This window comes from Aethalodelphis obliquidens, unplaced genomic scaffold (genome assembly GCF_003676395.1).
Source record: "Aethalodelphis obliquidens isolate GAN/ISIS:26980383/991018 unplaced genomic scaffold, ASM367639v1 scaffold10, whole genome shotgun sequence".
Classification (NCBI taxonomy): domain Eukaryota; kingdom Metazoa; phylum Chordata; class Mammalia; order Artiodactyla; family Delphinidae; genus Aethalodelphis; species Aethalodelphis obliquidens.
Window position 1 is genome coordinate 3,550,449 of NW_020837954.1, and position 24,224 is coordinate 3,574,672.

Consider the following 24,224-nt stretch of genomic DNA (forward strand, 5'->3'; position numbering starts at 1 on the left):
AGAGTGTGGGTCTTGTACAATCTGCAGTCGCAGTGTTAATTTCCACAGAGACTGGGACTTAATCATTTAATTGTTGTACTGCCAGGCCCCAGAGTCACTGAAAATGTAACAAACTTGGCGGGTACTTTTCCAGAGTAAGCACCACAGCTCATGACTTTTCCCAACAGGCAGAGGTCCCTTTTCCATGCATGTTTTAAGTAGTTTTCTTTAGGACTACACAGGTGCAGTGGCCTAGTACACCCCATGGGATCTTAAAATACTCGATTCATCTGTGAACTAGACCTAGGCATCCTCAGGAACCTCAAAGGACTGAAGCGCCCCCAGGGTGTCCAAACTTCTAGTACAGACTCTGCATCTGGTATAGCCACATTTTGAGAGTGACTGGCAACTTTTTCATGCAGCTGCTATATCTCTGATTTTCTTTAATAATATAAAATATCCGGTCTATCATGCATTTGCAAAAGCATACCGTCTTAAAAGTAGATTTGCCCATAAATCATTTTAGGCCTCTTAAGGCAGCAGGTATTGCTGAAAAATAATGACAAGATGCTTTTAGTTCTGTTCCCCTGTATTCTAAATTCAGGGTAAACCTTAAACATACAATTTCATCATCCAATATTAGTGTTAGTTTCAGATACAATGTAGCTAATTACAAAGGAAAATAAGAGTAAACCCTAATATGGTTCATCTGTTAATAAAGTGAGTAAGCATATACATATATATATTTTCTAATATTATATATATAACAAATTAAAATAATTTTCCATTTCTTTAAGAATTTTCCAAATAGTTCTAGAGCTTTTAAATAAATATAGGTATTTTTGGTCTAGTTTTACAGTTATCTCACTTAAAATTATGTGAAGAATTTTTTTATTTCCTCCTTTGAGAAGACATTAAGTGTTTATACACGTTTCTAAGCAACACTGGCTTTGAAACTGTAAGAATGTTTGAATACAAAAGCAACTGATCCAAAGTTGTTATACTTTTGGAATTTAGTAACTAATGAAAAACAGAACCATGTTAGTCATCAATAAACCCCACCCAGTTTGCAGAGTTAAAAATACATTCTCATATTTAATGTCTGTCAAATTTGAGTTGTTACAGAGCACATTTGGGTTGATTTCTCAATTAATACTGTCAAAAGAGGTTAATTTCTCATATGTTAGCATGTTATGAGGATTTACACTGAGTACATAATAAATTAGCCAGCAAGCTGTTCTTCAAAATTGAACTTTAACTTAAAAAACAAACAACAGTCTGTACACCTTCTTTGGAGAAATGTCTGTTTAGGTCTTCTGCCCATTTTCAGATTGGGTTGTTTGTTTTTTTAATATTGAGCTGCATGAGCTACTTGTAAATTTGGGAGATTAATCCTTTGTCAGTTGCTTCATTTGCAAATATTTTCTCCCATTATGAGGGTTGTCTTTTGGTCTTGTTTATGGTTTCCTTTGCTGTGCAAAAGCTTTGAAGTTTCATGAAGTCCCATTTGTTTATTTTTGTTTTTATTTCCATTTCTCTAGGAGGTGGGTCAAAAAGGATCTTGCTGTGATATATGTCATAGAGTGTTCTGCCTATGTTTTCCTCTAAGAGTTTGATAGTTTCTGGCCTTACAGACTGCCAACAAACACATGAAAGAATGCTCAACATCATTAATCATTAGAGAAATGCAAATCAAAACTACAATGAGGTATCATCTCACACCAGTCAGAATGGCCATCATCAAAAAATCTAGAAACAATAAATGCTGGAGAGGGTGTGGAGAAAAGGGAACACTCTTGCACTGCTGGTGGGAATGTGAATTGGTACAGCCACTATGGAGAACAGTATGGAGGTTCCTTAAAAAACTACAAATAGAACTACCATATGACCCAGCAATCCCACTACTGGGCATATACCCTGAGAAAACAATAATTCAAAAAGAGTCATGTACCAAAATGTTCATTGCAGCTCTATTTACAATAGCCAGGAGATGGAAACAACCTAAGTGTCCATCATCGGATGAATGGATAAAGAAGATGTGGCACATATATACAATGGAATATTACTCAGCCATAAAAAGAAACGAAATTGAGCTATTTGTAATGAGATGGATAGACTTAGAGTCTGTCATACAGAGTGAAGTGTCAGAAAGAGAAACACAAATACCATATGCTAACACATATATATGGAATTTAAGAAAAAAAATGTCATGAAGAAGCTAGGGGTAAGACAGGAATAAAGACACAGACCTACTAGAGAATGGACTTGAGGATATGGGGAGCGGGAAGGGTAAGCTGTGAGAAAGCGAGAGGCATGGACATATATACACTACCAAACGTAAGGTAGATAGCTAGTGGGAAGCAGTCGCATAGCACAGGGAGATCAGCTCGGTGCTTTGTGACCACCTAGAGGGGTGGAATAGGGAGGGTGGGAGGGAGGGAGACGCAAGAGGGAAGAGATATGGGAACATATGTATATGTATAACTGATTCACTTTGTTATGAAGCAGAAACTAACACACCATTGTAAAGCAATTATACTCCAATAAAGATGTAAAAAAAAAAAAAACAGAAAAATAAAGAATTGTCTAATATTTCCAATATATAATATAATGTAAACTAAAACTTCCAGATGAAGAAAACGTTGTCTTATAATTTAAACTTCTTTAATGACACTTTGCATTTTAGAATCTCAGGTTTAAAGAATGTGTATTATTGTGTATACTACTACCATATTCAAATTAATCCTAAGTACCACCTTCCTCAAACAAATATATTAACATTTTTCTTCACAAGCTAGAGAGCAGAATAAGAGTAGAGACAAAAATGCTGGAGAGGGGCTTTCCTGGTGGCACAGTGGTTAAGAATCTGCCTGCCAATGCAGGGCACACAGGTTCGAGCCCTGGTCCAGAAAGATCCCACATGCTGCAGAGCAACTAAGCCCGCGCACCACAACTACTAAGCCTGCGCTCTAGAGCCCGTAAGCCACAACTGCTGAGTCCGTGTGCCACAACTACTGAAGCCCGTGCCTAGAGCCCGTGCTCCACAACAAGAGAAGCCACCACAATGAGAAGCCTGCACACCGCAACGAAGAGTAGCTCGCTGCAACTAGAGACAGCCCATGCGCAGCAATGAAGACCCAACACAGCCAAAAATAAAATATTTTTTTAAAAAATGCTGGAGAAACAATGAGGGAGGCAGATTTAGAAGATGAGAAGGCTGAGAGACTTGTAAGAGGATCATACTACAACAACCTCAAGAGAGCGAGCTTTAGACCACTTCAATATCAGAAGTTGCTTAGTACATGTTAATCCAGAAATAAAAATATGAAATTATTCAAATGGAAGCCATGGAACTGTGTTTTTTAAACAACAAATCTCCTTGTTTTAGCTATACATTCTCATTATTGATTTGTGTTGGTGTCTATGAGACATACACTTTCATGAATTAGCTATCATACTTTGAACCCAGGTGACTGTTAATCAGCTCTACATTTACTGATAGATGCAAATCGTTAAGGTAGTATGAGAAGGAAGGAGGAAATGTGGACTTACTAAAAGCAGGGATGATACCAAAATGGGAGAATGTGATTTCATTTTCTAATAACTTCACAAATAACTTTCAGACATGTTACTGTTATATGAAGTATGTCACAGTCACTTAGTGAAAGTGTGATAAGACAGAATACAAAGACTGTTCACACATCCTTTCCTGAATCTTGTTTGTTTTCTTTTCCTTCACTGTCAATATAGTAGCGGGTCATGTGAATCTTAAGATATTAAATGCCTGAAGTAATTTTCTTTTTATATTGGAAATGGAAGAAAAGTTAGCAGAGTTATTTGGTGACTACAAAAAAAGCTCTCCTAGGAATTAGTCACATCTGTTTTATTGTTTGCAGCTGAGACATCCGACAAAAAATAAGTTGGCTGGTAATAAAAGTACAATAATTGTTAATGTAAAACAGACAGATGTTTTCCTCATTACACAGCACTGGACAGATGCATTTCGGTAAAAGAGTTGAAATTTTTAACAAAATTAACCTGGTCTTGGTCCTCAGAATTTGAATGTGTTACTCTGAAATCAAGTATGTGTTAACTCATGCAAATATTTTTTCTTTCCCAAAATGTACATGTGAAATGATTTTTTGTTGTTATTTTTGCATTATACTTTCAAGTATACATGGGACTAACTGCAGTTAATTACATTTTAGGTAACACAATAATTACTAACATACTACTCAGTTTGTAATACCCCTTCTATGCCATAAAGTATTGATGTTTCTCAGTTTTATGGGTTTTTAAAATACTTCCTCTACTTCCAAATTTTCACCTTTTATGGAATGATTACTTAAGTTATGCCCTTGGGTGTCTTCTTGGCTCTACCATATATGTAAAACCAAAGAAAACACTTTCACTTCATTGATTCCTTCACATTTTACATGTGAAGAAAAGTGTTCCAAACACACCTTGAAGAACTTACTGGATATTCTGGAACATTTTTTATTATTATTTCAGAAGATGACCTATGACTGCTAGGTCATGTTCGCTGCTTTGGTAACTTAATTGAAAAAAGTCCTCTATATCTTCCTGTGATTTGACAGGAAGCATTGTGTTTTAAGCAATAACACTACGGCTGTGCTAAAAGAAAAAATGTCAACGTTACCAGATTATACACTCATCACAACATTCCCATCACACAAGAAGGCAATGGTCAGAAAAACTTGAAATGAAATGTCTTATTCAAAAAAACAAAAAATGGGGCTTCCCTGGTGGCGCAGTGGTTGAGAGTCCGCCTGCCAATGCAGGGGACACGGGTTCGTGCCCCGGTCCGGGAAGATCCCACATGCCGCAGAGCAGCTGGGCCCATGAGCCATGGCCGCTGGGCCTGCGCGTCCAGAGCCTGTGCTCCGCAACGGGAGAGGCCCCAACAGGGAGGGGCCCCCGCACCGAAAAAAAAAAAAAAAAAAGAAATGAAGCTGCCACCAAAGTAAGTTTCTGAGTAGCTAGTTCGTTAGCCAAACAAGAAAAGCATTTCACAATGATGAGTAAATTAAAACCTGTCCAGAGAAAATAAACTTTTACCTATGGCGTTAATGCCAGTTGTTTATTCAAGGAATTAATGTGATTGATAAATAAACCTCATATTAGTAGTTGTGTGGAGGGGCTTCCCTGGTGGCGCAGTGGTTGAGAGTCTGCCTGCCGATGCAGGGGACAGGTTCGTGCCCCGGTCCGGGAAGATCCCACATGCCGCAGAGCGGCTGGGCCCGTGAGCCATGGCCGCTGAGCCTGCGCGTCTGGAGCCTGTGCTCCGCAACGGGAGTGGCCAAAACAGTGAGAGGCCTGCATACCGCACAAAAAAAAAAAAAAAAAAAAAAAAAAAGTTGTGTGGAAAACTACAAGCAAGGATATTTCAAAAAAGTTGGGAAAACATGAATTCATAACTTGCAGTAGAATCTGCTAAGATGAGTTACAACTGATGGTGGTAAAAGTATGTGTGGGACCAAAAGAGATTTAGTTGCACACATTTACAAACTTGGCAAAGATGTTAAGGCATTGAAAACCTATGGTTATTCATTGTATTATTAAATCAGCAAATACCTTGTAGAATATATTTGAATCTATCATGTGTTATTGAACCAGGAGCTTCAACAGTAAAGTTTATTCGCTCTGATAGACTTAATCATTGTCAATTCTATGAATTTTTGTCGGAAATAAAAGATGAACAGCCTGATTTGCCCTACCACTTAACAGTTCAATAATTTAGCAGTGATAAACTTTACTGTGATTTACTGAGCTCAGGCTAAGATGGAAATTTTTCTGAATGAGAACAATGACTGTGACTCTCAACCACTGTTACTGACACTAAATAGCTTTGAAAATTAGTTTTTGCTGTAGACTTGACAATGTTTGTAATGAACTCAAGATACAGGGCAAGAAAACCCTTATATGCAAAACTTAAATTGCAATAAAGTCATTTATACAACAACTAAGTTTTTGAATCACAAGTATGTATTTCCCATGCTATCGACAATTAAAATAAGAAGTGAGAACTCAATCCCACACACATTTGCAGCAGGTGTATTTTCTGAGTCTAAACTATAGCTCCTGCAGCATTTTTCATACTTCAATGCAGTGCTAAAAAGATATCTATATTCCAAAATCTACTTAACTGTGCATTTGAGGAGCTTCTATCTAATCTTCAATTGGCAATGATTAATGTAATATAATAACATGCTAAAAGCAAATTTTAAGAGAAAAATGTGTTAGAATTCTATAAATGCCTCCTAAAAAATAGATGTGCCCCCAAATTATCACATGCTCATAAATTAATATCAGTATTCGGCAGTACCTATCTGTGTGAAGACATTTCATTTTCAAGAATAAAATATGTAAAATCTCATTCTAGATTGACATTAACAGATGGAAATTCACAATTGATTTGATAGGAATGCTGACTTTGAACACTAGTTAAGAAAAATGTTATTTCTTTCTTTCCCCCCAAAGAATTTCATTATTTTCTTTACATCTCTACGCTGTTCTCCACCGCTGCTGGTGTTGTTACTAGCAGTAGTATTGTTATAGTTTGAATTTTGTCAACACAAAATTGTAGAAATCTGTTTTTTCTCGTTACGTAATACCTACATGATATCCCTGATTTTACCTCTTCGTGTGCAAAGCCTAAAATATTTGCTTTCTAACCCATTACAGAAAAAGGTTGCCAACTCCTGCTCTAATATGCCTACTTTCACTTATTAGGTTTTTCAATAAATATTTCCATACTACATCTTTTTTATATTTTAAGAAAAAAGATAAAGATTAAATTGAAAAGAAAACTCATTATTTATAAAGAATGAAATATTTATGCAAACACTGACTACTTAAAACCAAAACAAAACAAAAACAAGTATGATATACAGGGTAAAGCACCAATCTACTATTCTCTCACACCATGTAATGCAAACAAACAAAACCAAATGCTCAGCCCCAACTAAAACAAAACAAAACAGAAAAACACATTTTTTGAGATGTAGTTCATAAGTCTGTTTTGTTTCTTTCTGTTTCATAAGAGCAACTGCTTAAATAGTCATAAAAATTCCTTAGAACTATAATATATATCACTTTTAATACACTTTTACATTGATACTAGTCTTGCTAAAATACTTTGAGTTTATGGATAATTTACAGTTTTCATATATGTTACGATAACATGTCCAGTGAACTGATTATAAGGCAAGCATTTCAAAAAAGTTTTTCAAAAGAAAGTATTCATGAATTACCCATGCAGTTAAAGGAGATCATTAAAATAATTTTTAAAAGACTGCTTCCTAACATTTATTTATGGGTACCCACTAACAATTAAGCTCTCTATTGGGGGCAGGAGGGGGAGGCAGAAAAAAAAAAACATAAAAATATGACCACTGTGTGTAATAAATAATAGAATCCAAACCTTTTCCAACTAAATATCATCCTCTCTAAACTTCCAGAAGGCAAGAGTTCTGAATATAGTAATAACAACATTAGCAATAACCATAACAACCACAAACATTTACTGAATATTTTATGTCTGACAAGTACAATGATAAGGTATTTGTATGTACAAATTCATTTGAGACAGAATGTTACCAATTTTTATTAAATACCACCACTAACAGGAAATTCATTAATTTACAAAGCATCCTTTCATTTTTTGCATGGGTATAGAAGCTAGAATAGCATTTCTTACATAAACCAATACCAAATCTATCTTTAACTCCAGAAGAAAATCTATCTCTTTTAGACTTCTCTTAATTAAATTATGCTTATTGATCAAATTTGTTTTCACACTGTAGTCAACAATTAACTCAAGATATATTATAAACGTAACAACTTCTAGGAGAAAACACAGGAGAAAACTAGACATTTGCAAAAGTTACTTAAGATACAAAAAGCAAGAAACATAAAAGAAAACATTTATAAACTGGACTTCATAAAAATTAAAATTTTCTGCTCCTTGAAGGACACAAGTAAATAAAAAGGTAAGCCATAATATGCATGGAAGAACACATTCACATATATCTGACAAAGGACTTGTATCCAGAATATGTAAAGAACTCTTGTAACTTAAAAAGAAGAAAACAAACAATCTAATACAAATGGGCAAAAGATTTGAAGATGGCTCACAATAGCAAATATAGCAATGGTCAATAAGCACAAGAAAACCCATTAGGGAAATGTAAGTTAAAACTATAATGAGATAAACTATACACAAATTATAATGGCTAAAATTTTAAAAGACTGATACCACCAAGTACTGATAGAGATGTGGACCAACTAAAATGCTCATGCATTGGCGGAAGGAATGTAAAATGACACAACCCCTTTGGAAAAGTCTGGCAGTTTCTTGTAAACTTTAATATTCCATATGACCTGGATATTCTATTCCTAAGTGTTTAGTTACAGGAAATGAAAACATATGCCTGCAGATAGACTTGAAAATTTTTCATAGCAATTTTCTTCCTAATAGTCAAAAACTGAAAACAATTTAAAAATCCATCAATAGGTGAATGAATTTTTTTAAAAACTACATATTCAGACAATGATTACTCCTCAACATAAAGGAACAAATTACTTATACATGCAACAACACGAATGAATTTCAAAAACATTATGCAGAGCAAAAGAAGCCAGACACAAGGCTACATATTTTATGATTTCATTTAAATAAAACCCTAGAAAAGTGTAATTGACTCTATAGTAACAAGAAACAGATCAGTGATTGTTAGTGGCAGGAGAGGGTGAAGAAGAACGGAACCCTGCGGTGAGAGGGGGAAGTGAGGGATGGTCTGGCAGGCAGTACTATGGAATTTCTGGCATGATGGAAATATACCATATCTTGACATGTGTGACCCATGTGGTGGTAGTTACATGGGCTTACATTACTCATGTATGTAAGGCAGATGGACAGATACTTTGAAATCACCCTTATAAAACATGTCTTACAAGACTTTCAGATCTTTTGAGGGTAGAAAATATTTCATTTTGATATCCGTATCTCATGTGCTTTGCACACATTTGCTGAGAAATTTCCTCAAACAAATTTCAAATATTATGTTCAAACTCCCTCACTAAAAAATTCTTTATTTCACTTTTCCAGATATTTACTAAAAAATATCACTAAATAAAATATGATTTTTTTTAGGTCACCCTTCATGCTATACGGCTCAGAAATCTTATTAGAATGTCCATTTCTTCTCTTCTGGATAACTATTGCATATACACTGTAGCAGATAATCTTGGTTTCTAACAAACTATCACTTGGATATTGATCTGCCTATTCCAACTTTTCACATTAATGACAGCCTATCTAGAATATAATAAAGCCTTTCAAATGAAATCAGAGCTTATTATTATGAAATAAAGATAAGGCAAACATTTCCTTCAACCCCAAATACACTTGACAAAAGCTGGGAATTGTCTTAACTTTTCTCTCATCTACTACATCCAACCAGTGAACAAGTCTTTGGTGATTCTATTTTATTAGCATTTTTTCATCTATATTCCTTTCCTTTTCTACTTATATCTCTAGTTTTGGAGGCACTTATGTTTTTAACCACGCTCTGCCTTCAGTAATGTCCTCCATGCTACCATCAGACTAGTCTTTTAAAAATATGAATCTGTTCATGATAAATCCAGAATTAACATCATTAACAGTCTAACAATGTCTACAGGAAGAGTAAAAATTCAAGAACAATCTACAACAGCTTCTAATATCTACCCACTATTTCTTCTCGGCCAGACCTAAATTCTAGTTGTAATTTTCTACTTGCAGTTCTCTCAAACCTTCCCATATCCAACCATTTTTATGCCTTGGTTCCCATATTCATGATGAAATCCTTACCAGAAGTTCTGTTTAAGTGTTAATTTCTTCTTTTCTATTTCTTCTGTTTTCTTCCTGGCAAAATTAACTTTCTTCTTACTACTATATGCTTATTGAGATTAGGAATCCTATATTCTTTATTTTTGCATATACAGTACCTAGCATAATGTTTAAGACACAGTAAGCATGCAACAAATGTTCCTTTAAAATCTTGATAGAATGGACAACTTGCCTGCGACAATGTAAATTTTCAGAATTGACTCAAAAATTAAATAACCAAAGAAATTTAAGTCTGTCAAAATTATATTCAAATAAGCTCTGAGCTCAGATTGCTTTATATGGTCTTGAAAAATTTAAATGAGGAGACAGTTATTAAGCTATAATAACTATTCCAGTCTACAGAGAAAAATAGAATGCCTTTAAATTCATTTATTAACTAGCATAACTCTGATATTCCAAATGGAAAAGGAAGTCATACACAAAACCAACCACACAAAAATGAATCACATTTACTAACGTAAATATTTTAAAACTCATAAATAAAGTAGTGGTAAATTAAATCCAGCAATGTATTGAAAAACTGCTATACTATAGTCAAGTATAACTTAATCCAGAAATGCAAATGTGGGTTAATACTGGGTTGTACATAAATATAACACAATATGTCAAAGGAACAGGGGACGAGAGAAGATTATAAACAAATTACTTCCCATGATTAGAAAAAATACCTATCCTAAACCAACAGCAAATATGATAAAATTAAAGTATTCTGGGCATTTGCATTAAACATTGAAAACAGCAAAAAGGTAGAAGTAGAAACAAGAGGTATAAAGTTACTACTGTAAAACAGAAAAAGTTATGATTACTTAACAATTTTATGACTATCTAGAAAATAAACTAAATACAACTATACTTAATACAGAAGTTGAATAAAATAAACAAAAGTAAAATAGTATAGAAAATTAAGAATTTCTTACATGTGATTGAATAGTGGCCTCCTGCATAGTACTCACATCCTAACCCCTAGAACTATAAATGTCCCCTTAAATGGCAAGAGGAACTTGCAGATGTGATTAAACTAAAGACCTTGAGATGAGGAGAGTACCCTAGATTACCTAGATGGCCCCTAAATATAATCAAAAGGATCCTCATAAGAGGGAAACAATGTCAAAGGAGGATGTAGATGTGGTGACAGAAGATGTTGGAGTGACTCAAGGAAGGGGTCACAAGCCAAGGAAAGCAGGCAGCCTCCAGAAATTAGAAAAGGCAAGGAAAGGGATTCTCCTCTACAGCCCCCAAAGGAACCAGTCCTGGCAACACCTTGACTTTGGCCAAATGAAACTGATTTTCGACTTCTGGCCTCCAGAACTGTAAGAGAATAAATAAATTTGTGTTGTCTTAAGATACAAAATTTGTGGTAACTGTTACAGTGACCACAGAAATCCAATAGTGTATAGAACTACAATAATCAGTTAAATATATAAATGAAAAAAAGATTTGAAAAAGCAACTAGAAATGGCCTTAAATAAACAACTAGGAATGATCTTAAATGAAACATGTTGGACATCTATACAGAAAAAAACTTTGCTAAGACAGAAAAGAAAAATAATCTCAGCTCATATATGAAATCCTACGTATTATAAGAATATCTTACATAAACAATTTAATAGCTTTAACATAATTTCACTAAAATAAAAAACAAGAATGCTTTATTTGAGAAGGATACTTGGCAAAATGAGTCTAAGTTCATGAGGAAAAGAAACATAGCAATAAACCAGGATAGTTTTAAAACTCAGGGATAATAGAATCAGAGAATTATTACTCTAGTAGATAATTCAAAATAAAGAGACACTACAAATTAACAATAAGTAATACAAGAATTAATGTAACAATAGGCCAGAATAAATAACCTTCCCCCCAAAACCGTGGAATATATAGAAGTTTAGCATGAAACTAGCACATATCATTACTTAAAAATAATATGGCTGGCATAACTGGAGAAATTACAGTGAGAAACTTTCCTCCGAAGTACCTTAAAATAAATTCTATATAAATGAGGGACTTCCCTAGTGGTCCAGTGGTAAAAAATCTGCCTTCCAATGCTGGGGATGCGGGCTCGATCCCTGGTCGGGCCACTAAGATCTCACATGCTGCGGGGCAACTAAGCTGGTGAGCCACAACTACAGAGCCCACGTGCCACGGAGCCCACGCGCCACAACTAGAGAGAAGCCCATGCGCTGCAATTAAAGATCCCGCATGCCTCAATGAAGATCCCGTGGGATGCAACTAACACCCAATGCAGCCTAAAAAAATAAAGAAAATAAATAAATAAATATTTTTAAAATTCTATATAAATGAGAGAGTTGCAGCAGCCAAAATTTAGATCAAACCGTAAGTGAGCATACATACAACCTCAGAAGGAGAAAAGTTATTTTAAACACAGACATGAAAGGAAAAGGGAAAGGCAGACAGAGATGACCATATAAAATTCTTAAGATTTTTAATGTGAAAAATATGATAATTGTTTTATATAATTTGGGGGGAAGGCACAGATGGGAAGAAATGGGCCAAGATTTTAAAAGCACACAATTATCGGGAATTGGAAAATATCATGAGAAACAGACACAGGCATAAATTACTACTAGGACTGTGAACTGATTTCAATTTCCTGAGATATAATTTGGCAATGAATACTCAAATATCTTAAAATATTGTATATACTCCTATGACCCACTATTCTATGTTCAGTAATTTATCATAACAGAACAATCGTAAGTGTACACAAAAACTTAAACACAATAATATGCACTGTGTTTTATATTTTAAAAGATTAAAACAAGTATACAATAAGGGATTGATTAAATATAACAAATGCCTAAGATGGGATATTCTGTAGACACTGAAAAGATCACGCTTGTGAAGAATGAAGAATATATACCATCTAAATATGCACATGGTACAATATTAATTGAAAAAGGGTAAAAAGCTCTCTATACAGTATGATCTCTATTTTATAGATAATGTGTATTAAGACTAGAAGAAAGCATAGAAATGCATTTACAAGAGCTATTTTTATCTTTAAAACCTTCCCTAATTCACAAAAATAAATGATAAATTTTACATTCAGAAACATTTTAATTAGAATATAGGAAAATGGAAGAACTCAAGATGGGAAGGTTTTTCCTTTCCTTCTAAAAGTAATGAAAAAGTCAAAAGAAAAATGCTTCATTGATTTGACTCCATGAAAATGTAAAATTCTTTGTATAAAAAAATGCCATAAACAAAGATAAAGACAATTGACAAAAGGGAAAAACACGAGTACATGGAACAAATGTATTTGTTTTTATATTATCCATTTGACAAAAATATTAATTTTGGCCAACAATATTCTACCCCAGAGGGCATAGCAGTAAACAAATCAGAGTAGATACCTGCTCCCATGGTTCTTTCATTCTCATTGGAAAGGACAGGTAAGAAGGTAACTTCAAACAGTGATTAGTGCTATGAAGACCATAAAAGACTGGGGAAACACACAAACAAACAAAAACCCCACAGGCAGTAACGTGATGGAATGTGAAAGGGGTGAGAGGGATGTAGCACTAGAAAGTTGATAACAGTTCCGCTAAGGAGGTGACATTTGAGCTGAAACATTAATGATGAGACATAATCACCATGTAAAGATTTGAGGAAGAGGGATCCAGAAAATGGATAACCACAAGTGCAAAAGCCATGAGGCAAGACAAAGATTAGCCTGTTTGAGAAGTGGTTGAAGTGTCTTGAGCATAAAGGGCAGTGGGGAGACTGAAATAAGATGTAATCAAGAAATCTCAAGGCCAAATCATGTTGGGACCTTAAAATCATCATAGAAAGTTAATATGGCATTTCAAAACAATAAGGAAAATATCAACATCCCCAAACAAGACTAGAAACAATTCACAACTGAAAAAATACAACTGATCGATCAATACACACATTAAAATTTCAATCTACCTAGTAATGAAAGATAAGCAAATTAAAATAGCAAGATACAATTTTTTACCTTTCAAATTGGAAAGCTATCACAAATCATCATTTATATACAAGGGCAGTGAGGTGAGAAAATGACAAGGTTGTTATTTATGCTAGCAAAAAATGAGGAAAAAAACTAATCAAAAATAGAGTTGTAATTTAAATAAATTATGGTACATTTCTGCCATGGAAAAGTGTGTGTCCATTAAATCTTCGAAGAATATTTAATGTTTAATTATGTCTGATACTGTTGATTACACCATTTCTAATCCATTCACAAATTCTAACAGTGCCCCTCCAAAACATCATTTCTACTTCAAAAAGCCCTAAGCCACCATAATTTCTAAGACTACTGCAATAACTTCCTAATAACTACCTCTTTCTAGCCCCTCACCCCTTCCCTTGTTAATCTTCTATACAGCTGGGAGAGTGATTTCCTCAGTGTTAATCATCATAACCTTCAAGTGCCCAATATATTCACATTTTAACTATAATAAAATTCTCCTTGCTATGTACGGCCCATGTGAGCTCACCCCGTGTTATCTCATAAACATCTCCTTTTGCCACTCTCTCCCCCAACAACATTCAACACACACAGCATTTGTCTCTGTTCTTTGAACTTGCCAAACTCATTCAGATCCAAAGACTTTTGTCCTTGTTATTCCTGATACCTGGAATGTGATTTTCTTCCTCCGAATCATTTAGAGCTGAATTTAATATCCCTTCTTCGAAGAGGTCTCCTCTTGCTATCCAAGCTAAAGCATACTCCTCCTCAACACTTTTATCACATGCACTTAGTTCCTTTATAGTATTTATGCCTATGTGAAATTATTTAGTGTTATATGTCTTCCTCTTCACTTATAAGAGTATAAGCTCCACTAGAGCAGAGACTTTCTATATTCCCAGCATACAGGATCTAGAGAACAGTACTACAAAATAAACATTTATTGAATGAATGAATGAAGAATGAGAATAGAATATTATATAAATAACAGAATGTTGATTATATTAAATTTACTAAGTGACATACAAACCACCAAACAGATATAATATATAGCGTATAAAAGCAACATATGCCAATGTTAATATAAATATGGGCGAAACTGGAAAACAGATTATAAAACATACATAGGCTTCAAATTTTATTTTTATATAAACCAAGAAAATTTAACTAACTTGAAAATTTATCATTTTCAAAGAAATAGCTGAGACACTGAAATATTAAAAGTCAATTTATAAAATTAAGAGCTCTTATGTATGTGTGAATGTGTGTAGACAGATGATAGACATATGTAGATGAATACACACACATACTACTAAAAGAAAGATGAGGGGAATGAGAAGAAAATAGGATTATACTAATGAAAATGTTCAAAATTATAGACTGAAAAGAATATTTTTAAGAGAACACATTTAAGAGGTCATCTTATTTCTATATAACACTGACATTCATTCAAATAATTTTATGAAACACTCTAAAAAACCACAGTAAGCCCATATTCAATCTGACCTGAAATGATAGCACATTCATAATGAAAATTTTCATAAACCAGTGATTATCTTCAAAGACTATAAGAAGAAAAGGCAAAGGGGAAAAATAAGCTATCTATAAAGTTCTAGCACAGGAAGCACTAAAATAATTTTTTGAAGTTTTAAAAATGCTTATTTCAAAAAAACCAAAAATAAAAAATGAGAAATGACTATATGTTATAATCTAAAAAATGAATATTGTCAATGACCAAGATAAAAAATGGCCCAAAATATAGCGAAAGAATTCTCAATTTAAATATAGAAAAAAGGAACATTCAATTACCTCCTTGAGAACAATGGGCTTCCTCCCAAGCCTCCATTGAAAAATATGATGTGAAATTGTTTCCATTGTTTTTCTATTAAAAATCTTCCAATTCAGTTTTCCTTTATTGACCCAATTCCCTGGTACTTAGGGTAAGGCTGTTTTTTTGTTTTTGTTTTCTGTACATGTGTGATTGCTTATCTGTCTAGAATAGTCTTGAGTTATTTCATTTGATTGTATCACAGATCTGGCAGGAGCTTCACCTCTGGCAAGTTAATGTCCACAGGTGATGTGGGAAGAGGCTGAAAAGGCATATGGTAAGCAATCCGTGCATGTTCTTGGATATTACTCTTCTTAGGAGGCCACTGCATTTTACTAGGATAAATCAGATCCACAGTGGGACTGGGAGTTGAGTTGACTTCAAAAGAAACTTGCTTCCCATTTGTATTACATATGTCTAAAAGAACTAGAAAGGGACTAACGTAAAAAGAGAACTAACCCATTAGTTGTCTTCTGCTAAAATTATTTTCTCAAAACTGCCTGTAACTCCATATTTTAAAAATGGGATCAAAGGAAAAAAAGACTGAACTCAGTGTGTAAGTTATAATAGGAGCCTACAAACTAGCATATATACTAGCATAAGGCCAGTAAAATTTGCTTTCACATAGTTAGTACCAAGCCAAGTGTTCTTAATAGGTTATTGTTCAGAATTAATTTAAGGTACTTTCCTGGTAGTGTTAACATTAATAGGAAAATTATCTAGTTGGAATAATGTGTGACTGATTTTAAATGTGGGACTGACCTGTGTTTTGGCAATCCATTCAATATTTTTAAGAGTTAAATACCAAGAATCAACTATCTCACAATTAATTGAGTGAACTTAGAAAGGATTTACTGAGAATATTCTCTATGGAAATCACAAATGTGAATAATATGTGGTTTCTACTCTCAAGGAAAATGTAATATAAATAGAAAGACAAAACTAGTACACAAATCTTGGTAAGTGATAAGTAATGAACTAGAGTTTTATCAGTAAATATAGAATGAAGCATACTGATTTAAGACATCTTAAAAGCAAAACAATTTTAGAATCTGGAAATAAATAGAATGATATTCAAATCAAAGGAGAGAAGAGAGAGATAATATTTTGACCCTACGTCACAGGTTTATGGTGAAGCCACAGCAAGAATGATTTCGGTTCGGAGGCAGAATGAGAATGGAAAACTAAAGATCTGGTTTGGTTTCAGACAAGCTGAATCTGTCACAACCTGCAGCACAGTGGGAAAATGTGGAGATAGAATTTCAAAAAGAAGCGTAAAAAGTAAATATCAATTAATGGCCAATTTTCTTATTATTTGCGTTTACCTCCGCAACATGAGTAAGGTATTATGCTGTGGAGCACTAACATTAAGTATAAAATAAAGAAGTAGGTTTCTGATGAATTTTAGAGCTCTTTACTATTTAATTTTTAACATTTTACTTGACCCACTGAAACGGTTTCTATACTAAAGTCCTAGACAATATCACAATTAAAAAACAGAAAGAACCATTTAAAAGGAAAAAGAAAAACAGAATGACAAATTTTAAAAGAGAAATATATTTCAGATAGTATATTTTGAAAAACTATATTTTTAAGTATTAATTTTCCTATATGATGACTGGTGGCTATACATACCAGATGCTTCCTAAAAACACTCCTGAATTTTAGTTTTCCAAAATATGCTCATGAAAACTTAGAAAAATAGAAATTTGTTCTTTCTAATATCAAACTTCCATCACATAGCAATATTCACCTTAAACTAAGTGAAAAATACAAGAATAATTAATTTTACTAATTTTGTAAAGTAAATAGAATTTTGAATTACTGCAATGGTTGGGAAAAGAGTAAAGTAGCAGGAATAAATAGTTTCTTGATACCTAGATGCACTTTGTCATATTTTACAGTTTGTTCCTTCTTATGAAAACACAAATACAAAAGTCTATTGGTATAAGAAATATGACTTCATAAAGTAATCACATATATTACAATTCCTTGCATCAATGCTGCTTGAAATTCATCTGATCCTGAGATTTGTCATATTTACCATTTCACCTGACATAAAGGTCAGAACATCCATTCACTAAGATTCCTAGGCTAGGAAGTATTAATTGATAAAAATCAAAAATTAAGTATTAAAGTGTCACTAGTTATATTGGTGAAAGTTAGTAAATAAGGTAAAAATCTTTCTTTGAAATTTTAAATGAGATAATCCATATTTAATAGCAATGTGGAAATAGGAGCAAAAAATTATTTTTTTAATTTTTATTGATATTTTATTGATAATTGATTTATCTTCTCTCAAACTTTAATGATCTGATTTCAAGAGAACACATTTTTTTTCTATTTTACTTCTTAGTATACTAGCTATACTCATTTGGAACTTTCCAGAAAAACTGCCTGTGAAAAAAAAAGATTTTTAAACATCAAAGGAATTTTTCCAGAAAAAAAAAAGATTTTTAAACATCAAAGGAATTTTTCAATTATTTCTACTTACAATACCCTTTTGACTTGGGAATTATCTAATTATCATATATTTACCTGACAATACATATTAAAGAATCCTACTTTTGGCTACATTTCAGCAATAAAGATTGCATTAAATTATGTTGAAGAATGGCAGAAATTCAATGCTGCATTCCAAACTGTTTAAGTCACTTTTGCACAGCAATCACTCAAAATAACAATACAATAAAGTCTGACTGAAACAGCACTTTACTCCCAACAAATACAACTTCAATTTAATTTTCTGTTATAGGAATGCTACTCTCTCATAACCAGTGTTCTTGGTGACCAACAGCTTGATTTTTCACCATTTCTGACCACATTTTGTGATACAATCTGAAACCTTGAAGAATTTTAAAAAAAAAAAGAAAGAAAGAAAGAAAAGAAAAACTGATAATGGAAAGAAATTGGTTTTTTTTCCCCTAACTTTCAACCTGAACCTGCTTGGATTACCTGGTTATCCTTATTTAATCATCATTGACACTCTATCAATTGTAATAAAACAAGGAAGAAAAACAAAGAGATGCAACGGAAATGGAAGAAGATCAACTGAGCCAAAACACAACTAAAACCTAAAATGCACTTGCCTAAGAATGAATGAAGGGCAATACCACTGGCTTAAAAAGAAAAAAATCAGAGGCATAAAAAATAATTCTTGCACCCTCAAATATTTTTGGACTAAGGATATACATAAATAAAAACAGAAGTATTAATTACTCAACAGTAATATTATAAACCCCAATCTCTGTGTTTAGAAGAGATTCATTAATTCAGCAAATAATATACTGAATACATAACAGAGAACAGCAGTAAGGGATTCACCAAGAAATAAGTCAGTAGCTGTCTTAAAAATGCTCACAATCTAATAGGAAGACAGACATATTTATACATAATACAATAATACTTTAAACAAAGTATTAGTGAGAACACACAACACACTAGAGAAAAGCATTTATTCTAACTGCCAAGACCAATAAAGACTTCACCTAAATTGGACATCGAAGACTGAGTAAGATTCTATCAGGAGGAAAAGCTAGAAAGAACATTCCAAACTCACAGAATAGCCTAAGACAACGTATGGAGATACAGAAATGGATGAACATTCATAGATATGCCAGCTCCCCATAATGGCCTCAGTGCATGTGATTTAAAAGGATATTAAAATGGGAATTTTCCTGTTTTCTCCGTTTCTGCTAAGGACCCAAAGCTGAGAACAATAGGTTCCAAGTACTAGAGCTGAGGTGATACATCATCTATGCAACACTTGGAAAGAATGTGGCCAATAATTGCTCATGTATCCTTTAGTCTATCATTCACATAAAAAAATATAAGCATCTATTGGAGGAGGGGAGTTTATAAATTGTTTGGGGAAGGAATAGAACAATGATTCACTCAGATTTTGGCTTATGCCCTTCAGAATACAGGACACTTAAGGAATGGTACAGGAACTGGACTTTGGTCTGAAAAAAAAATCTAAAGGCAAGAGGGCAAGATGACCTCACTCCAGGCTACTACCTCAGAAATGGCCAAGAATTCCATTTCAGAGATTGTGGAGTACAGAATTACATTTTCCCATAGGACAGATAAGGATCCCTGGGAAAGGAACTAGCCCTGAGCCATTTTTAAAGAAACTTTACCCAAAGGACTACAAAAGGAACAAGATAACCCCAGAAGAAAGAGGCTGGAGGTAGACCAGAAAGTCAGAGACTAAGGAAGGTAGTCAAAGGAAGACAAAGGAAGTATCAAATTACAACTGGGTTATCCTCAGACAGTAGGAATCTTTGATAAACCCCAAAAAGCAAGAGAAAGAATCCATTCAGATTTCCAACATACCTTTACTACCAATTAGTTGTTCTCTATTTCTAATCTTGAATCTTTGGAAGACCCAGGAGCTGCACAGTGTGTAGGGAGGAAAAATAAGGCAAAAGAAATTAATACAAAAGTCTACTAGTTGACATGTCCTGTTCCCCTTCCCCACTCAGAGTTTTAAGACTGCTTTGAGTAAGGCTGATGTAAGGGAGAAATTTTACATTGGATGACAGTTTGGAATTTTAATTTCTTAGCCTGTTTTTTTACTGCCTGAAAACAGTCTATTTTGCAATGCCAGAGAGTGAGTAAAGAAGGAATGACAGAGAAAACAAAAGAACAAGAGAGAGAGAAGAGCAAGAGGAGGAGAAAAAGGAAGAAGAGCAAGGGAAGGGCAGAACAAGGATAGGTACTTGAACAGCACTGAGACAGAAAAAATAATATTAAAAATGGGATTTTGGGTACAGTGACAGAAAAAAATAAAGTAACTTTCTGCTTGTACCCTGGTGAGTCCATCTCTTTTAATAAACCCACAGAGAGTGCTAAATGGTGGGCAAAGTAGTCTGATTATAAAGCGATAATTTTGATGTGATTATTGTGAAGTCTGAAATCTAGTCTATAAATATAGAAAAATTAAAGTTATTTTTTTAAAGGAGTACCAATCACATAATCATGTACATACTGTGAATTTGTTTAGGGAGAACTTACATCTATTTTTAAATGTTCACTCATGTCCTGAGTTGCAGAAACTCTGTTAAGTACTGGGAAAAAGAAGTTAAAGGCAGATTCCACCTTCAAGGAGTTTACAGAAAGAAACACACAAGAACTGGAATAAGCAAAGCCTACAGGATCATGTACAAGGGTCACCTAACAAAAGTATAAAGGATGAAGCAGTAGGAAACACCTCAGTTAAAGAGAAATTAAAGTTAGGTCTAAGGGCTTCCCTGGTGGCGCAGTGGTTAAGAATCTACCTGCCAATGCAGGGGACACAGGTTCGAGTCCTGGTCCAGGAAGATCCCACATGCCATGGAGCAACTAAGCCCGTGCACCACAACTACTGAGCCTGCACTCTAGAGCCCATGGGCCACAACTACTAAGCCCACATGCCACAACTACTGAAGCCCACGTGCCTAGAGCCCATGCTCCGCAACAAGAGAAGCCACCGCAATGAGAAGCCCACACACCACAAAGAAGAGTAGCCCCGGCTCACCACAACTAGAGAAAGCCTGCGCGCAGCAACGAAGACCCAACGCAGCCGACAATAAATAAATAAAAATAAATAAATAAATTTTAAAAATTAAAAAAAATAAGTTAGGTCTAAAGGATTAGGTTGAGTTATACAGATGATAGTAGCCTAGGGATTAAGGGGTATGTGAGTGGTTGGAAAGAATGCTGCAGGCAGGCAAAGGCCCAAAGAAAGCATGGCATATTCTGGGAACTGTAAAAGTTCAGTAGCAATCAATCAATCAATACATGCAGTCTACAAGGAAAGAAATAAAGTTGAGGAGCCAGATCAATACCTGGACAGGGAATTTGGATTTTATCAAAAGAACAATGGAGGCCACTGAAAGGTTTTAGTAACACTCATTTTTCATATACTGCGTATCTAGTATATGCTAAGCACTCTTTCACATGTTTGATTGTTTTTTCCTCACAACAACCCTGTGAGGTAGGTGTAATGATTTCCAATTAACAGATTGAAAAAACAAAACAAAAAAACCTTAAATTTGTTAAGTTACACTTGATTAAATAGCTACAAAGTCCTGGCAATCAGGATGCCAACCATGCTTCAGAAAATACATTAGGAAGATCACACACACACACACACACACACACACACACACCACAAATATTACATACAACACATTGAAATTTCAGAGTTAAGAAAATGTTTTAAGTAATAATGCTTGCTAATTCAGTATTAAAGATAAAAGATTTGTGGCATTAAATAGTTCTTTAAGCAAACTTACACATTTAAAATTTTCAACTAATTCGATTTATAATGAGAAATACCTGCAGAATTCATGAAAACAGACAGGAATTAATATATATATAAAATAAGATATAGCAAAGATTGAGGTAATTATATGATGATTTTATCTCAATATATTTGCCAGAGGTTATTTGGGAAATATATTTGAAAGGTTTTTTATCTCCCTATAATATATCACAAAAATTTGTTCAGACAAATTTGGTAAGACAATTTTTTAACAATCTGTTTGGGATGGATCTAAAAATGTCTCTAATTTAAAAGACAGAGTATGTACTTTGTAAAACTGAGAAGAGTACCTGAAATGTAAAAATATATATTGAAACTCCATTTAAAAATGTATGTTCTTTAAAATTAATTTAAATTAAAATCTACAAAGTATACTTCTCTGTAGCTTATTTTCTCATCATTTTCACTTATTTCTTCAGCTAGTCTTAATATTTCTTTTTAAAATCTTTAATTGAAAGCTAGATGTTGCTAGAACATTATTGCTGGAAGTATAAGTACATATAATTATTTAGAAATTTCTATTATCTATGCATTTGATTCATTTTTCCTATTTCAAATAGAAAATTATAATGGGGGAGGATGAAAAAATAAAGGTTTCATTAAGATTAACTGCTCTTGATTTAGTATTTATTTCTGAATGCCAAATTATTAAGAGAGTATAAATTAAATAATAAGCCTGACCACAATTCTAGTTCTTCAGAATATGATGAAGAGTACTCTCTTGGAAAATAAACAATTAAATAGAGATATTAGATATCGATAAGATACTTTATGCAATGAGGATAATTTCTAAATAAACTAACGTTTCAAATATACAGTTGAACTGAAACACCAACATTATTTTTGATTACACAAGTAGTACATGTTCATTAAATTCAAATAGTACACAAGTGTATTAAATAAAAATGAAAGTTTCCATATAATTCCCTCTTCCAAATACCATATACTGGGAGTATATTAAAGTATAAGTTTCATATGAATCTAATAAGTTGTTAAACTTCATCATCCATGGAAGATCTAATATATAACAATTAAATATCCTGTGTAACTGAAAAATATATACTCACATATGCACCACAGGTATAGTTTGTACCTTTTCACCAACACAGTAAAATAATATATAAAACATACGGCCTATTCTGTCAAATATGATTACTTCAGTTAATAAGATGAATGGGATTAAGTAATACTTACACTGCATGCAGAAAATACAAAGGAACCAGTTATAGCAAATCGAATATTTCACATACTGATAAAATACCCTCTTGCTAGAGGTACGTAAGTATATTATATTATGTCTAAACTATATTTTTTAAAATACTAATGTTCACTTTTTTAACGCTTTGACTACTGAGTAAAGTATTAAGTCTATGCAAGTAAGGGGTAAAATCTCCTTAAAATGTTAGTTTTTTGGTAATATTTAAGTGCATTCTTTTCTGAATGTAAATAAAGTCTAGCTTTTTCTAATCTGCTTGATGCTCCCTGATGAGAATCATACTGTATTATTTCTCAAAAAAATTATTTCAAAACATTGGGGGTAACTCCACTATAAAATTAGAGACAGTTTAAAATCTTTGTAGGAAATCAGAACTCCTCTTTTGATTCTAAAATAGCATCACTCTGTATTTAACTAGTACAAATAATATTCTAACTGGAACAAAATCACTTGCACCAAAATATCTTGGTTACATAATGTAAGGTACAATTCTCAATACATAGAATTCTACCACTGAGTTAAACAGAAAACACTTAAAGGTCTCTAGAAAATAATTTCTTCCACCCACCTCATTTTACAAGTAAACAAACTGTGGCCCAGAGAGGCTTTTATCTGCTTTCACTGAGAACCTACAGTATAGAGATGTACACAAATATCATTTAAGTTATGACACATACTTTAAAGTTACCTAAAACAAATGACACTGTTTTATAAGATTAAGACTTTCTAATGACTGAGACCCTAATTTCTTGCCACAGAAACGTCTATAGATGCACACACACACACAACACACACACAAAGATAACTAGTAAGTCATACAACTGACTCAAAAAAAGCAAAACAATGAAATATAACAATCCATATCATATTGTTTAAAAATAGACACAGCAGTTCCTAATGTTATTTTCCTATCCTATAAGTCATAACCATGCCAAACTATTACAAAAGCAGCATTCTTGTAAAATTGCTTTTACAAAAGGAAAAAAGGAAATCATTAAACAGTTAAATGGGAGGGAGAGACTAAAATAA

The 24,224-nt window shown here is 33.5% G+C and overlaps 1 protein-coding gene across 2 annotated transcripts in view; it reads right to left on the bottom strand.

Moving 5' to 3' along the window:
- The window catches only part of NOVA1 (NOVA alternative splicing regulator 1), a 142,970-nt gene that overhangs the window by 71,069 nt on the left and 47,677 nt on the right, over positions 1-24,224 (bottom strand). The gene's annotated exons all lie outside the window — the stretch shown is intronic.